The sequence below is a fragment of the Cephus cinctus genome, unplaced genomic scaffold (genome assembly GCF_000341935.2).
Source record: "Cephus cinctus unplaced genomic scaffold, Ccin1 Ccin1_scaffold1439, whole genome shotgun sequence".
Classification (NCBI taxonomy): Eukaryota; Metazoa; Arthropoda; class Insecta; order Hymenoptera; family Cephidae; genus Cephus; species Cephus cinctus.
Window position 1 is genome coordinate 49,567 of NW_014333818.1, and position 11,623 is coordinate 61,189.

At 48.6% G+C, this 11,623-nt stretch overlaps 1 protein-coding gene and 1 long non-coding RNA gene across 23 annotated transcripts in view; one reads left to right on the top strand and one right to left on the bottom strand.

The window, feature by feature from the left end:
• The window catches only part of LOC112495165, an 8,889-nt gene extending 4,492 nt beyond the window's left edge, over positions 1-4,397 (top strand). The window contains exon 3 of the long non-coding RNA XR_003061478.1: positions 3,708-4,397. This is a non-coding gene — a long non-coding RNA (uncharacterized LOC112495165). The remainder of the gene's footprint in view (positions 1-3,707) is intronic.
• Positions 1-11,623, bottom strand: part of LOC107273146 (forkhead box protein P1) — a 138,028-nt gene that overhangs the window by 40,754 nt on the left and 85,651 nt on the right. The window lies entirely within an intron of this gene.

An 11,623-nucleotide genomic window follows, 5' to 3' on the forward strand; every position in this document is an offset into this window, starting at 1 on the left:
CCCCCCCCCCCTCACTACCCCAACACTATTCTTTTCTTTCCTCTGTAATTCCCAGAGAAATATCCCAGGCGATATTTCCAGTCTCGCCTGTATTGAGTCTATATAAAGGGAGATGATGGCGTGGAGGAGCTGACTCTTGTTTGCCAATATGCTGATGTAATTATTATATTGCTCCCGATGGTTCTCTATATGTGCTACACGGCTCCCTGTAACGCAGATATATATCTGTATGCGGTGTTTCCACTGCCAATTGTCTGTGCTCGTCTGTGCATGTTCGCCCGCGATTGTCTTTCCTTATTCACTGGGCGTTCGTTAGTTAGCGAATCCACTGAGCCCGCGCTGGCCTCGATATGTGGCTCCACGTGGTACCCTTTAAATAAGGGAAAATACCCTTTAAGAGGCTAACGGAGGGACTCGCCAATTTTCCGGGGTCGACTGGATTCTAATGGGCGACAATAACCTAATAATGGTCGTAGCACGCACCTCCCTCCTCCCGCCCTTCACCAGCTCATCAATCGAACCTACGAACAGGACGAACAGGACGAACAGGACGAACAGGACGAACAGGACGAGCAAAAGGCTCGAGTGCAGGAGCTCCTTGTGTCTGCGCTAATTTAAAGAATGTTTCTAGCGGGTCGCGCGCGCGATGGCTTCGCCGGGGGTGTCAGAGTCGATATCTCGCAAGGCCTCTGCTGTCACCGAGGGAGGCCACCCTGCTGGCTGTGGAGAGTGGGCTGGGGTTACATTGACGGTAAGAGCGCTATAGCTACAGTCTTCCAAGGGGGTATGATTAGCATTGCACTCTGAGCCCCGATGATCAATAGTGGAAAGGCCTCGCTCTCTCCCGCCTCTTCTCTCTTCGTCCTCATCCATACTCTCATTCTCTCGCTGCGTTCCTCTCACTGCCAGCACGTCTCTCCGCTCCTGCTGCTGCTATCTTTTAAATGGCAACTGCACACATTGCGCTACCGCGAGGATCCTTGGACGGATGCTAAAGACTTGGCCGTCTTAAGGAAAGTGGAAAGAATTCGGCATCTCGTGTGATCTGCTATTTATTATTCTATTAGCGATAGGCTGCTGAGAGAGGGGAGACGCGGGTTACATCGTTACACAGGAGAATGGAGAATGGAGAAAAGGATCGGCCGATACGGAGCCAAGCGGCAAGCAGCAGCTTGTTGACTTTGGCTAAATATTGGATAGCAAGCGCAAATATTCAGTGAAACTATGCGAGGTCCTGGCTGGCTGGTAGCCACCCCCGTCCCTCCCCGTTAGCTACCCGTGCTCCCATCCACCTTCCACCTTCCACCTTCCACCTTCCACCTTCCAGCATCGCTGCTCGAGAGTCTGCGGCTCCCGCCCCTTGTAGGGGGCAGGGGGCAGGGGGATTCGCGAGCAGCGCCGCAGCCTGCTCGGCTTAATTGTAATTGCTCGTAACGCCTTTTTCGGTCCGATTCAACTTTCCGAAGGATTCCTCGGCCTCGCGCCAATCACGGCAAAGCGGAGAAGAAAATTATGTAGAAGAACAAGTGGAGGATCCTTTCGAGTGTGTCGTAATTGTGACCAATAATTATACCGAGACAATTACGGTATCGAGTGCCGAATCGTTTTTCTGTCCTTTGACAATTTCTTTTGTCAAAGGGCTGCTTTCTCTCTCTCGTTTCTCGCTTTCTCCCGGCTCATTTGACAGGGGGTGACCTTCCTTTTTTACGCGCCCATCCTCACCCGCTCATAAAGAATCCCATCCCGGTGCCCTAATGGCTGCTCGGCTACTTGTCCTTATTGCGGACTTAATTACTGGCCGACTTTGTCGAGTTACAATGACCCTCGAGGATTCGCTGAACAAAAAAGTTTATCTGTTTTTCCTGGACGTGCGGACGAGAGGAGAGGAGAGAGAGTCAAGGGAAAATGTCAAGAATCGAGGATGCAGAAAAGGAAGAACAGAGAGAGAGAGAGAGAGAGAGGGAGAGAGAACGATACAAGAGAATCGCTTAATGGAGCTCATCCTTGGTCACTCTTTCTCTAGGCCAGCGCTGGCTCCTACCAGATTGGCAGCCATGTGCAATAAGCGAACGTAGCGCGAAACGACCATAGGGTGGTCGATCCGAATCGAAATGGCTCTGAGGGTGGCAAGCCTAAACAATATCTTGCGGCAATGTAAGGAGCGTCTATTGGGCCATTACCGATGGCGGCTGACCATTTGGCTTGAACCAAGCCGCGTCAGCACTCTCGGCCTCTCCCTGCCTCTCCCTGCCTCTCCCTCCTTCTCTCGTCCTACAGCCCTCCAGCAGTCCTACCGCCACGTCGCTAGACGCACCACTCTGCGTCATCGCTCGCCGCGTTTCCTCCTTCTGGCACCTTGAAGGACCAATCCAGCAGAAACTGGGAAAAGTCTTGCAGAAAATGCTCGATACCGATAGTATCTACCGGAATAACGAATAATCCCAAGTCCCGAAGAATACGTCGCAGAGTAACTCCCCCGCCGTTCGATCATCCGGCAAATCTGTTGTGCCGAGGAGACGGAAGATGGAAAATGGGAAAGGAAAAAGAGACCGCGTGAGGTCAGCCCCTCGGAGCGCAGTGCAAACACGTCCAGACACTAGACGCGCTCGTTTCCCTCGTTTTGGCTGCTTTTCGCTCGTTTTCGCTTCAAGGCTCACCTCCGTTCTGGGCTCCAGTGGGCCAATTCTCACCCCAGCTCAGCCCTTCTCTGCTGTATCTTCCTCCCTCCTTCCGACCATTCCCCTTCAACTTCATCTTACTGCCACTCGGTCCGTTCTCTCTCTCTCTCTCCCTCTCTCTCTCTCTCTCTCTCTCTCTCTTCTCATACTGTCTCTCGGTTAGCGAGCGGGCACGCGAAACATTCTGCGAAATAACGTTAAATATTTACCAATGGGGCGATTGTTCCCGGCGGCACGACGATAAACATCATTATATAATGTATATACAGCGTAGCAGCTATGGATACATGATGATAAATATCACTATTTCCACGTATATCTCTGTAGTAGGTACTTTTCTATACATGCAGACTCGAAGAAGCGATCCGTCTGTCCCAAACCTATCAGTTCCATCAGTTCCATCAGGTCCATCAGCTCTCGACCATCGCGGTGCCGACGAACACGCAGGGCTATGATTATTATTATTAGGTTCCAATTAAATCCAGCATTTGCTCCGAACGGAGGATAACGGCACAAGAATTGAAACCGTTGCGCGATATCCCTCCACCAGTCCCCAAGGATCCTGAACTCGGAGCCCGCAGGACGCAGAGTGGATGACACGCGTCAGGATGGTCCTCGAGACGCCAAAGACAAAGAGCGTGTTCATCAACTATTAATCTGCTCATCGTCGCTGACCCTCGCGCGCGACATTTCTGAATCGCAGCCATCACAAATCGTCTTTGCAGTAGGAGCTTTTCACGAGTGCGGCTGTCGTTTCATTCTCCTCGAATATAGAGTCCTTCTCGGCGATAACAATCGAGCAATCGGGAGCAGCCCAGCCACCCTAACGAAAGAAACATCTTCCTCCTCGTTGGACCGAAGAGAATCGATCGTGCCACTATTTTATACTCATGAATTATTCCGTCGGTCTCGCTTACACGTCTCATTCGCCTCTGCCGCTCGCGTACAAGATTATCAGCATCAAAAATTCTTACCTGAAACAGACAAAAATTCCACAGGGTTTAGTCAAGATTTTCAAGTCGGATAGAGTGTGCGTGTGCGTGTGCGTGTGCGTGTGCGTGTGCGCGTGTACAGTGTATACAATGGATACCTAGGGATGAGAATTAATGAGGAGACGATTTGGACCTCATTAGACTCTCTCCGACCATCTCGATATCAAGTACGAGCTTCAAACAGATAAAAGTCAGATGATAAAAGATTGTATCACAAGAGCCTGGTTATCTAATAAGGCAAATTATTTGAGGATTGGTACCGTGATATCTAAAATAGTCCAGAATATATTGCTCAATTAAACTCGGTATAAACTAAGCAAAAGAGCGAAATGTAAGTCTATAAGAAGCGACAAGAATATATTGGAGGAAAGTAGCAAATAAGACTAATGAGAGTGAGACAACTAAACGAGATGAGGGATAAGCGATTGCCTTTCTTTTTTTCTTTTGTTTTTTTTTTTTTTTTTTTGTATTTTGTAGTGGCATTTGATCGGACAAAGAGATGGCGAATGCTGCCTTCTCCGACTATGTGAACCCCTCTGGAATTGCTCTTAGGAGTCTGAAACCAGAGGCGAACGTAGCGCCGCTCTAATCAAACGTTCAAGCCCTCCTAATTGCCTTGGTTATTCAATTGCATCCGCAAGTGTGCCGTTTGGCTACCCTCACAATTAGTATATTTCAAATCAATTCAATTAAGTTCAAGCTGATCCGAGTTCGAGCATCTATTACTCCGATCATTCGTCTCGATCAAAATGTTCTCGAACGGTTCTACCGATTGTCAACGATCGAATGTAAAAGCCCCGAGTATCGATCAATCCATTCTCTGCTGGGTCAGATAACAGATAAGGCCCGGTGCTCTCCATTCGGCGCGCGTATCTCCGTTTCATTCCCAGGCCAAACGATTAATCAACAACCATCAGCAGCCCATTTCGCTCGATTAATCACGGCTCTCGAAATACTCGAAACACTCGAAACACCTCGATTATTTGGATTATTAACACTTTGACGGTTCATGCACTCGTCCTCTCGCCGTAGAATGACGTGCGGGACACACTGCAGCGAGTGGAGTGTCGAGCGATGGGTCCGATCAGGCAACACCGAGACGCTAATATTTAGACGCACCCCTAACTAATTATTTCATTTCATTTTGTCGGATTTGAGTCTGACCAGGATGAACGCAGAACGTCTACGGGATTGAAGCGCGGAACCTGGAATCGGGCGAAATTCACATAATTCAGAGAATTCCGTATTGGCTTGATAGCCAAGTGGCCAAGGAGAAGACGAGAAGACGAGAAGACGGGCGAAGGAGGCCGAAGGAGAGTAAAGGAGGGAGACGTAGGGCGAAAGGGGGCGAAAGGGAGCGAAATGGGTTAAGGGATGAGAGAAAGCCACGTAGCGCAAAGTGTAGCTGAAGCGACGTAAGGGCTTCTGGAACAATATCGCATTTTATAGTTGTAATCGGGGAGTATAATTATGCAAGTTTGTATGTCTGCCATCCGGGGCGCGTTCATCCCCTACTAAGAATGCCTTCGGGTGTCAGACTCCTCGCAAGCAGCTCCCCACCTCCGGCTCTACACACGCCCTCGCGTAGCCCCCCCGAGTACTCTATAGCGTCCCGTATAACCGAGGCTAACAAGATTTCGTATATGTAATTGGTCGAGTATTAAATTGCGTATTCTGCGGAAGAGCATAGCAAGTTCGAGATGTTCGAGATGTTCGAGGTGTTCGAGGTGTGCGGGACGAGGGTGGATAATGGCTGCGGGTTGGATCATTTCGTAACATACTGCACTGCCGTCACGGTTAAGTTTCCCACGGAGAGAGACTACGCTCCCTCGTTACTGCAAATTCTCATCCAGTCCTTTTCCAAGAACAAGACGATCTTCACTGGAAGCGACCACGATTATTCTTTATTCGGCCAAAGTGAACGCATCAAAGATTCAATCGAATCGTGCGCCGAAAAACCCCGAGAGTCTTCACTTGCGACACAGAAAACTGCTCTTTTCCGGAAACTTTGTATTGAGTTTTCGAGAGCCCATGAACGCCACGGACATACTACAAGCGAGAGAGGTGACTGTGCGATTGGAGGGCTGAAACGGGGATAAATGGAATGGGTTCGATACGAGAATGTGAGAGTGACGAGGAAGGAAGGAAGGAAGGAAGGGAGGAAGGAAGGAAGGGAGGAAGGAAGGAAGGGAGGAAGGAAGGAAGGAAGAAGGGTAAGTAAGGGTATCGCACGAATTAGCCCGGTTTCATCCCCAAAATACATAGAACCAACGTAGAACGAACAAGATATCAAGGCAACCACCTTAGGAGGATAATGGCCGGCGGGTCGTCGCGTCGGGAGGGCACCGAGTACCGAAACACAGCCGGGGGTGGCGGCTTTATAACGATGGGGCCCCAATCTTGTAGCTACGGCCAAAGGACTGGCCAATAAACGCTAAAATCACTAAGCTAACTACTTTGGGCCACCGAGGCTTGTCCTCATCCACATCTTCCTCCTCTTCCTCCTCTTCCTACCCTTCCCACCCTTCCTACCCTTCCCACCCTTCTAGTCCGTTCCTTATACGCGATTCTCACTACGACTCTCGGCTGCCGACATTCTCGACAAGCCTTCCCACGCATTTAATTAAGTCAAAATGCGCCAGGAGGACACGTATACTATTATACATATGTATACATAGCATATAAGACGTGCACGTATATGTATACCGTAGGCAGATAAAGAATTTGTGATTCGAGCCGAAAACAAAATAAAAGGTCCCAACATTCGGAATGATCTTGACGAATCGAATGGCGAGTGGAAAGTTCTGTTTTTCCTCGAGGTTCAAGTATTCTTGGGAAAAAAAAAATCTTCTTTCCCGATAGACGCCTCGAAACTTCCCCCAAACCGATTTCTGATCCCGAACTCTCGTCGTTCGTAAAAGTGGCCCCACTAAATAAACCTATTTATTAGCAGAGAGCTTTCCTTGTAGCTTTCATTTTTTTCCAGAGGAATATAATAGAGTGTCTACTGCATTGAGATATGAAGCTGTAGACTACTGCTTTCTCTCACAGGTCAGCTACTATATCCGTCTACACGCATTTACCAATACAGTAATTTTTCAAGGAACGTTCGAGTTTTCCCTTCAACGGTAAAAACCTGATGTTTATTAACGTGCGGGATTTCCGAGGAGTTCGAGAAGAAAGGGTGCCCAAAAGAAAAGAGTGATTCGGGCTAAGAGAGCCGCAGAGGAGGTGGTGGACTCGACGTGCCAAGTCAAGTCAAGCCAGTAGCGCACTTCGGCAACGGAAGCCAAGCAACCTCGGAGAGAACCCGCAGGCAATAGCGTGCCTTGTTTAACTAGCCTTTTAATTAGAAACGCTTAAAAATTTAGCGCACCAAATACATCCGGCCTCCTCAAAATTGTGTGCGAGAGAAAACCGACCCAGACGCGGCTCCTTTGTGTACGGCCATTGTACGCGCTCTGCCTGATATTTACCACCTAGACTAGCGTACGCGCTTTACATCCACAGGACGATTCACCCCCGACGTTAGAAGTCAATTTCGTACTAAACTTGCTCCCATCTGCTTTTTTCCACAGTTATATTCAATCCTACGTGTCGACAATACTATTTACTTTTAGCTTTCGCTGGTCCACAATAAATCGACAACTTACTAAATCGTGCCAGGATCCGAAGCATAAAATTTGAAAAAAAAAAAAAAAAAAAAAAAAAAAAAAAAAAAAAAAAAAAAAAAGAAAAAACATGAGGAGCACTTTAGTCGGGCAGAGAGTGCTCTGGGTGAATCGAGCAGTAGCAGGCTCGGTGCACATACGATTCTCGCTTTCTCCCAGAGCGTGGATTGAAAACAATATACGGCGGTTTGGGATCGCATTATTTACGTGAAATTCATTAAAAAAAAAAAAAAATAAAGTGTACAAAGCGTGTCGGAATTAACTGTTTTCCACGGAGGATATAGTATTCGCATTTAGTGGTGCGACGAAACTCGGCCCGCCACTAAGCAGACCCTTTACGCACACGTGCACTCTATAGAAAGATGGGTCAACGAAACACGAGACCATTGCAGTAGGAAGAGTAAAAAAAAGAGAGAAAGGAAGGAAAGCAAGCAAATAAAAAAGGAAAGGGGCAAGCGGCGAAGAGTAACCTATGGCTCCGCTCAGTCGGAAGGATTCGATAAGGAAATTCACAAACTGAATTTCCCAGGAATTTCAGACTGCCACTTGTCTCGTCTCTGCGTATCAATCGTTGACTAGCGGAGGCTTATTTTAAAAAACCTGCAGTTCCGGTCGTACGGCCTAATCGCAATTTCACGGTAGGCATCAAAGTACGTCCACCCGTCTCTTCCACCCCTTTCGCGCGACAGAAATCTCTCCCTTGACGATATTGGATTTATTCAAGCTTGCCGCGAAAGTTACGCCCTAAATAAAAAGGGTTGTCACTTGGGTAGGAGGTAGGTGGAAAGAAGGCAGCAGATTCATCACCCTCTTTACCCTCTTTCCCATACCATCGACCAGACCGAAGTGAGCGGCACTTTTCCGTGCAAGTTTCTCCTCGGAACTTTGGCAGCCTGGCAAAAATACCGGGACATTATTAAATATGATTATCCTGAAAGGTGGATGAGTGCGGGTGCGAAGGCAGCAGCCTGGTTGGGCCGCTGGGCCGCTGGGCCGCACTGAGCGAAGGCAAAGAGGAAACAGTGAAAAGGACCAAGGGTGGGAGGTGAGGAGGAAAGAGGAAGGAGGAAAGGGGTTAGTCACTGGACGAAAGTAAAAAGTTGAGGGTGCTGGGATGCAGCTCTCGGTGAAGGAGGGGGGGGGGATGTGTTCCGTTGAGCCGAGCTGAGCCGATCCAAGGCCCTCTCCAACTTTGATACGATTAAGACGGAACGAATTAATCTTCATCCGGGGCGAAGGCCGTCTGCTGGCAGCCACAGGGTGAGGAGGCCGGGTTAAAGAAATTTTTAAAAAAGGGGTGAGCGATTGCTGAGTACTCGAGAAAGAGAGAGGGGAGAGAGAGAGAGAGAGAGAGACCCCCTAAGCGTCAGAGCATATAAGTAGAAATTCCTATTGAAAAATAGTAATCAAACAAATGTATAAACAAGCTGCAAGGTAGAAAAAAAAGAAAAGAGAGCGAGAGAGAGACAAAGCGTGAGTACACGAGTGACTACTATATGCGTCTGCAATGTAGCTGTCCTCGAGAAAGAGGTAGATGCCATAGCAAGATTACTGCTTCTTCTTCTTCTACTTTTCCTTCTGTATGCAGAATTGCTGTTTTCAATCGTAACGTCGAAATAAGATCCAAGTTAAATGGCCACTGAGTCCACCTACTATGCACGTGCGGAAACTCTCTCTCTCTCTCTCTCTCTCTCTCCCTCTCTCTCTACTCTTCTCGGAGTACGGGGCAGGAAATGGCCCAGTCAGGTCTGGTCAGCAAGCGGTCTACCGGCCTCTTTTTAATCCCATTGTGCTAGTAACTTAATCGAGAAGCCATTATCAGGAGTTTCCTGTCCGAGGCCGAAAGCGACTGCAAGTGAGAACAGTCCGAAGCACTGGGGCCGCGGGAAGGACTGACTATTGTTTCAAACTCGCTCAAAATTAAACAGCCAAGATCGCTGACTGACTATGCGACGGTTGCGACGAGTAGGGATGGTAAGCGTGTAATTTTCCTCTGTACAAGGGAGACCGGGGAGTGTGGGAAGAGAGTAAGAGAGAGAGAGAGAGAGGAAGAGAGAACACGCTCGCCCAGCACTTATCCGACGTAGGGTGGTGGGTTGCCAGACTGACCGTCTACCGGTCCAGCAGCAGCCCAGCAGTTAGTCGCGGCCTCTCTCTCTCTCTCTCTCTCTCTCTCTCTCTCTCTCTCTCTCTCTCTCTCGCTCTCTCTCTCTCCGACCCACAGTTTTGCTGATCAAATGGTATTTAGCAATAAAGTTTGATTCCCTGACAGTCTACGGCTCTGAAAGAAGCCCCTGATTTCGTTGGGGTTGCGAAAATTACATGGGGCAGCTAAGTGCCAACATTTAACCTGGGCTAAGCCTCCATCGGACATCGGACATAGCTGGAGGGAATTACTTCGAATAGGTTTAACTCGAGGGAGAAGGAGTTGCCTCTTTCGCCTGTAAAAAAGAAAAGCGTCTCTGAATGATCGAGAGCTTTCGCTGTAACCGAGGCAATTCTTCGGAATATTTCTTCGACAGCTATAGGGTGGGCACAGAGTACTGGGTACTGGGTACTGGGTACTGGGTACCGGGTATTGGATGGCTGAGTGGTTCAGCGAGCAGCCCGGGAAAATAAAAGTGGCACAGAGCTGCGACTCCCGATTCTATTTACCCAATCGGTTCGCTGATGATCGGGAACGAGTCGGAGGTAGGTAGGTAGGGGGAGAGAAAGAGAGAGAGAGAGAGAGAGAGAGCAAAGTATGGAATATTTAGCGTTCAGTGAGCTATAAAAGCAATTATACGGGGCCCATTGTTTAGCAGAGGAGTGCGCCTCCGCGATATCGGGTCCGGGACACATCGTGAGGGATCGAAGGCAGCGCTACTAGCGTTGCCAGTCTTCCCTGTCAGGCTGCTGTCAGGCTGCTGCCAGCCCATAGGAGCCCCTACGAGCCCCTAGGAGCCCCTCAAAAATCACAACTCAGGAATTAATGCTCAAAGAGACATTCACTCCTTTTTCGGATCTCATGGCCCGATCTCGTGCAGTTCATGCGGTTGAGCTTCACGTGGACGTCGTGAAAACGTGACATCGCGATCGTCTCAGCACGCGAACTCATAAATTTCACACCCGTCATTGAACCTACTCTCCGGCGCTGATGAAATTCGGTAGAATTTGATAATTAATTATTATTTAATGGCTAATACCGGAATAACAAATTAGACATCGAACAAACAGCTGTAGAGTACGGCCGTCCTTGGGATATGAAAACGAGACGGAAGCAAAAGAAGGATCGAGGGAAAACCGCGAGAGAAAAGAAGTTGGACGAAGCAAAGTAGGAAAAGGAAGTCTAATATAAATGTCCTGGCCGAGTGGCGTAACGGAGACATTCGCTAATTAAAAAACTTGAAAAATTAATACACATTTCTCCTCGTAGCCGAGGCTTCTCTCTCTCTCTCTCTCTCTCTCTCTCTCTCTCTCTCTCTCTCTCTCCACCTCCCTTAATTTCTGCTATCTGATTGGCCATCTGTTTCCAGCCATCTCTCGAACTTCTCCATCACCACCGACCCTCCGCACTTAGACTTTGAGAACCCACCCCATTTGGATTCATCCCCGGTGTTTTTTTTTCTCACGGCCCGCCGCCTCGCAATTATCAATTTTCCGTCGTTGAATCGATATGTCTCTGAAAATCTCCTCCTAAGCTGAGCAGGATTATCTCTCGGAAGCTCCGATAGGAACGATCTGTATTCCACGAGAAAATGGTAGCTGCAATGTACTGCAGTGTCCTACAACGAAAGAAGGAACGAGGAGGAGGAGGAGGAGGAGGAGGAGGAGGAGGAAAGCGAGGATCGTCAAATCGGGCTATCGTTATCAACAATTCAATGGTGTTTAACTTATTTATGCCCCGTTAAATGCCAGGACTAATTAGATGAGCTGGTATAAAAGATCGAGAAGAGCCCGGCGCTGAAAAGCGAGGATCGTCAAATCGGGCTATCGTTATCAACAATTCAATGGTGTTTAACTTATTTATGCCCCGTTAAATGCCAGGACTAATTAGATGAGCTGGTATAAAAGATCGAGAAGAGCCCGGACGAAGGTGCCAATGTGCCAAGGGGCTTCCCATAACGAAACCAGCTGTAGAGAGACAATGGCAAAGAATGGCCCGGGACTCTCATTCTCTCTGTCGCTCTGAATAGGCCTCAAGACACTGAACGTTATAATGCGAAAGACTCCATTGTCAGGCGGGCAGTTAAGTGCTCGACTCTGCCTTCCGAAACGAACTGCTCCCCCCCCACCCTTCCCC